The sequence below is a fragment of the Sciurus carolinensis genome, chromosome 13, assembly GCF_902686445.1.
Source record: "Sciurus carolinensis chromosome 13, mSciCar1.2, whole genome shotgun sequence".
Lineage (NCBI taxonomy): Eukaryota > Metazoa > Chordata > Mammalia > Rodentia > Sciuridae > Sciurus > Sciurus carolinensis.
This window is the reverse complement of record NC_062225.1, coordinates 58,512,907-58,518,785: the sequence shown is the minus strand read 5'-3', so window position 1 is coordinate 58,518,785 and position 5,879 is coordinate 58,512,907. Positions and strand designations below refer to the sequence as shown.

Below are 5,879 nucleotides of genomic sequence, written 5' to 3'. Positions count from 1 at the left end.
GAGGCAAAGAGCAAATGTTGTCCCCAGGTGCCCTAGGCCCTTGCTATTTCAAGTGTGGGCCCTGGGCCAGCACCATGGCACCTCCTGGGAGCTGGTTAGACAGGTAGAACCTCAGGCCCCACCCAGACCCACTGAGTCAGAATCTTCATTTCCTGAAGACTCCCCTGATGATTTGTATGCATATGCAAGTTTGAGTAGCAGCACCTGAACTCTATCCTTTTACAATCTGCCCCTTACACTCAGGAAATTTACATGGTTACACTGCCACCACCCAACCCCACTCAGGAGTCACTAAGTGTTTTGACAGTGTCCTTGCTTCATGGCCAATGATGTCCTTCATCCAGATCAGAATCAAGTGTTGAATTCTGTTGCTGTGTTTCATTTGCTTCCTTCAGTGTAGAACAGTTCCTCAACTTTCCTGACCTCAACACTCAATGATCATATAGGCTCTCTCTCAATTTGGGTTCACCTGATGTATTTTCATGACTAAATCCAGGCTGTCCACCTTTGGCAGGAATGGCACAGAAGGTGGCACGTGATATCCATTTGCCCCACCTTGATATTCACTTGGATCACTTGACTGAAGGAGCGTCTGCCAGGTTTTTCCATAGTCAAGTGACTATATTCTCTCCTTTTGGAATTAATAGCCCTTTTGCAGGGAGGCACTTGAAAGCTCTGTAAATTGCCTGTTTTGCAACAACTTTCCATTTATTCATTTTTTTATTGTGACTCACGTAGACTTGTCATTTCCTATTTTATTCAATGCATTGTAATTCTTTACCATCACTAATTTGGATGCTCCAATTATCCCCAATTTGGCCAATGGAAGCCCCTTCAAGTTGGCTTCAGCATCCTTCTGACATGTCTCCATTATTCTCTGACAACTTTGTGACACCAGAGAGTTTCAGGCTCATCTTTTATTTTCCCACCCCAGCCCTGGAATTGGCTGTTTCCCTAATGAATATTGATCCTGTTAGTGGACAATGGTAGTTAGAAGCCAAGATCTGAGTGAGAAGTTGCTCACTGCTATTGGGCATCGTTGCTCCCAGGCCTCTAAGCGAACAGTTGGGGAATGAGTGTGTGTGTGCTCACGCGTACGTGTGTGTGTGTACACAAACTAACTACACATATGGGTTTATGGTGATAGCATCCAGTTCTAATCCAGCACCAGAGTCGATTCCAGTTTCCCTCCTGTTCCCATTTGTAACACTCTTCTCCAGTTCCGAGGAAGCTGCCTTTCCTTCTCATTACTCCATCACTTATGAACCTCCTGTATGCCTCCAATCTCCCGTTGACACCTTTCCCTGTGTGGACGTCCTCCTTACCCTGTTGAGGGTGTCAGGCTGTCCCTGAATCTGCACAGCTGCCCTCCTTGGCCTGCTTCCCTGTGCTCTCATTATGGCCACCTCAGGAAGAAGGACATCAGTGGCTTTTTTTTGTTGTTGTTACTGGCTTATTCCACTTAGCACAGTGTCCTCAAGCTTCACCCATGTTAAAGCATATGTCAGAATTCCCTTTATTCTTTATTTTTTTTTATTTTTATTTTTATTTTTTTTGTGGTGCTGGGGATTGAACCCAGGGCCTTATGCTTTCAAGGCAAGCACTCTACCAACTGAGCTACATCCCCAGCCCCTATTCTTTATTTTTTTAAATTTATTTTTATTGTAAACAAATGGGATACATGTTGTTTCTGTTTGTACATGGAGTAACAGCATACCATTTGCGTGATCATACATTTACAAAGGGTAATGATGTTTGATTCATTCTGTTTTTTTTCCTTCCCCCCACCCCTCCCACCCCTCTTTTCCCTTTATACAGTCCCTCCTTCCTCCATTCTTGCCCCCCTCCCACCCCCCATTATGTGTCACCATTCGCTTATCAGTGAGATCATTCGTCCTTTGGATTTTTGAGATTGGCTTTTCTCACTTAGCATGATATTCTCCAATTTCATCCATTTGCCTGCAAATTCCATAATTTTATCATTCTTTATGGCTGAGTATATATACTCCATTGTATATATATACCACAGTTTCTTTATCCATTCATCAATTGAAGGACATCTAGGTTGGTTCCACAATCTGGCTATTGTGAATTGAGCAGCTATGAACATTGATGTGGCTGTATCTCTGTAATATGCTGATTTTAAGTCCTTTGGGTATAGGCCGAGTAGTGGGATAGCTGAGTCAAATGGTGGGTCCATTCCAAGTTTTCTAAGGAATCTCCACACTGCTTTCCAGAGTGGCTGCACTAATTTGCATCCCCACCAGCAATGTATGAGTGTACCTTTTTCCCCACATCTTCTCCAACACCCATTGTTGCTTCATCAGTGGCTTTTTAATTCCCTGGTGATTCCAGCGTGCAGTGAGGGTTGGCAACTGCTGAGATACGACAGCCTGTGAGTTGCCACACCTTGCAAATGACTGTAACCACTTGGTGAGCTTTGCTCTGCTGGGTTGCAGGTGACAATGGCAAAGGTGTAAAGGCAGGAGAGATGTCCAGACCAAAACAGTGCCATTTCTTTGGGTTTCAGAGTTGCTTCTTCCACCCTGGCTGCCCACACTGAGGCTTTAACAAAGCCCAGTGTGGATCACCACCCACCCCATTCTGATTCTGTGGATTTGTTTCCTTTAAAACTCTCACAAGGGCACGTGAGGCTCAGGAAAAGGAGGACCAGGGCTCTATGTTGTTCAGCGAGCCCTGTCCTACTTTTTAGGGGGCAAAATTGACTTCACTGTAATTCTCAAAAGCCTGGGTTACAGGCTTCCTGACAAGAGTCAGGTAATAACTATTTGAGGCTTTGAGGGTCGTATAGCCTCTGTGACAATTGCATTATTCTGCTGTTGCGTGCAAAAGCAGCCCCAGATAATAGTAAATATGGGTGGTGTGGCTGTGTTCCAATAAAATACTACTTACAAAGACAGGCAGCTTGCTGGATTTGGCCTGAGGCCGTGGTTTGCAGACCCTTGATCAAACGGTAAAGGTTTTGAAATTTGCATTTTAAGCTCTCCAATTTCAAGTTATGCTATTGACAGGGGAATTTTAATTAAACCAAAAATAATTACCTGTGTGGACTCAAATATTTCTTGATGTGATTTTAAAAAACTGCCCTTGTTCCTATAAAGATTATTTAAGGCATAATCTTGCCCAAGGTTAAGCCAGTCTACAGTGATAGATCTTGCATTTGCTTTTGTTTTCTTTTCTCCCATTTTTCTTCAACTCTTTTTCTTGATCTCAAATTAAACAGCTCACAACAATGATGTTGAAATCAATGTCAAATCCAAGTGTACCAAGACTCAAATTGGTCACTTAGCAGAGGTTGGCACAGACTCAAGTACCACTTTCCCTGGGACAGACTTGCCATGAGGCCCAAAGTACCCAATGGACTCTGAAGTGAGGGAAGCACCAGGAAAGCAATGGAGCATTTTCCTGGCTGACCTGCGCTTATTTGTAAAATACATGCAGTGCTTAGTGTCCTTATTATTGTTAGTAGTCGGAACTAGGTAATTTAAATCTCAAGTCATCAATCATTTACATTCGACTGGTTCTTCATCTAAAGTGGCCTGGGTCGAGACTGGGGGTGGTGTGGCTTTGTGGTAGAGCATGTGCAGGGCCTATCCCTGGCAAGGCAGGGTGAGCCTGGCTATAGAGCGATATCCTGTGTCCACGTTACCTGGTCCCTCCCTGAGGCAGTTTGCGTAGGGGAGGCAGGCAGGTACATGGAGCACAGCCCATTTTCTGCTGGGAGCTGGGATCAGCAGCAGTATGGTGTTAGCAGCTAATAATTAAAGCGATAATGTTAGCAGCGGGTTGAGATTTTTAAACACTCACTCAGTACCACTTCTCTGCTTGCTAGGTAACGGTGCTTACATTTATCAGATTGTCTTGTCTTCCTGAAAAATTGGAAGTATTTTTGCTTCCCCAAACTGCAAGGCTTTACTGCTCCTTGTTAAAAGGCAGGCTCTTTATTTCTGTTAATTCCACATTTACACAGAATCCTTGCATTGTGCTTGGGCTCAGATTGAGGTGGTTTGACATTTGCCACCCCGTTGAGAGGCCTCCTCTTCCTGACAGTAACAAATGCCAAGATAATCAACTTATAAAAGGCTTACTTTGGCTCCGTTTTGGAGGTTTCAAATCATGATCATTTGGCCCTGTTGAAAATGTTGGCATGTGGGTACTCAAGTTTTGAAGGAGTCTTGGGCCTCAACCTCTAACGTCCCAGCTGAGATGGAGTAAACGACGAAAAGTGGCAAGTCCGAATCCCCTGCCCACACAAGCATGGGGGAGGAAACCCCATGATGCACACAAACCATGTCTCAGGAAGAACATGACTTGCAAAAGAGCAACACGTGGCTTTGGGCCCTCTGGGCATTCTTCAGTGCCAGGCTCTGTTGAAGCTGGTAGGTCTGCAGAGCGCTGGCAGAGTTCACGTTCTGGGAGAGAAAAACAGAATGAAGAGAATTCCAGCAAGTGCATGCCCAGGGGCCAGGTCAGCGCAGAAACTCCTGCAGAGAACTAAGGATGGATCCATCCCTGAGTCAGTCATTGTCCAAACAAATGTGCAAGGGCAGTAGAAGTCTGGAAATGCTTTCACTTTACCTGGATCTGATATTTCTTTTCTTTATGCAAAAAAGGAAAAGATAAGTGCCTATTTTGGATTTGCTAATGCAGCCATTTCCTTTATTTGTACTAAGGCTTCATAATGTGGGCTTTGTAAAGTCTTTGGGCGTGAAAGCAGGATACATTTCTAATGGAAACACTCCTGTGCATGATTGTACAACAGCAAAGCAATAAATTACCGTGATTTTGTACCCCCTGCTGCTATTAGGTCCACCAGACTTGAGGAATGTGGCTTTCCCTCACAGAAATTCTGCAAATATTGTTTTTCAGAAAGACAAATATTAAAACTGTGCTCTAAAACATGAGAAAAAGTGTGCAGAGTAGACTCATTCAGACAAGAAATAAATGAAACCAGAAAGAACAATTTGCAATATAAAGCTTAATAATTTACTGGAATTCATAAAGTTGGCAATTATGCCAGGTACTGGGTTTAATGGAAGAAAACATCCTTATAGTGCAAGGTATCCAGAACTGTGAACACCTGTTATTTATGCAAAAGGTGTTTTTTTAATAGAATATTTACAGTTTAGATTCTCATTTGACTTTTAATTGAATTTTTAACTGAATTTAAATGGCAAGCCTTTAGTTTCTCATAAGAAGTAAATGATTTTTAAATTTTCAGACAGGGTCTCCCTGTTGCCCAGGCTGGTCTCAAACTTGTAGGCTCAAGTGATCTTTCCACCTGTGTCTCCTGAGCAGCTGGGATCACAGGCTTGTGCCACCAAGCCTGGCTGATAAATGGCTTTAAGTTCCTAGCCATGAGATTTACTGCTGGGAGTCTGTGCAAATTCACTTCTTTAAGTCCATTTTCTCACCATGAAAATCAGGCAAGAGGGGGCCAGGTGCTCAGTGTCAACCACTTGGAACCCCAAGGTCAGTCTGTGCTGAGTCTGAGCATACACAGATAGTGAGATGAAGAGCCAGTTCTGAGAGAGTTCATAATCTGGAAGGGAACGGGGGTGACATGCTCTGCACAAGTGGACATCAGAGACTCCAAGAGGGAGCAGTTGAAATGCTAGCTGGGGATGAGGGGCTGGAGAAAGCAGCAGAGGTGGTCTTGCTGGTGGCACCAGTGGCCATTCCTGAACAGGCTAACGTGCTGAAGACCCTGCGTGTGGAGTGGATCCCCACTGTCTATGGAAATGTGAAATGCTCCAGCACTTAGCCCAACACTGTCTCCTAAGTCTCGCCATCTTTGTTCCTCACAGATCTCAGAGTTACAGAAAGGCAGTGAGTTCAGTGGTTCTTCACACATCAAA

The 5,879-nt window shown here is 44.1% G+C and overlaps 1 non-coding gene across 1 annotated transcript; it reads right to left on the bottom strand.

The window, feature by feature from the left end:
* Positions 1-1,554: 1,554 nt before the first annotated feature.
* Trnas-uga (transfer RNA serine (anticodon UGA)) lies at positions 1,555-1,628 on the bottom strand. The gene has a single exon. It is a non-coding gene; the product is annotated as a tRNA-Ser (tRNA).
* Positions 1,629-5,879: the final 4,251 nt, after the last annotated feature.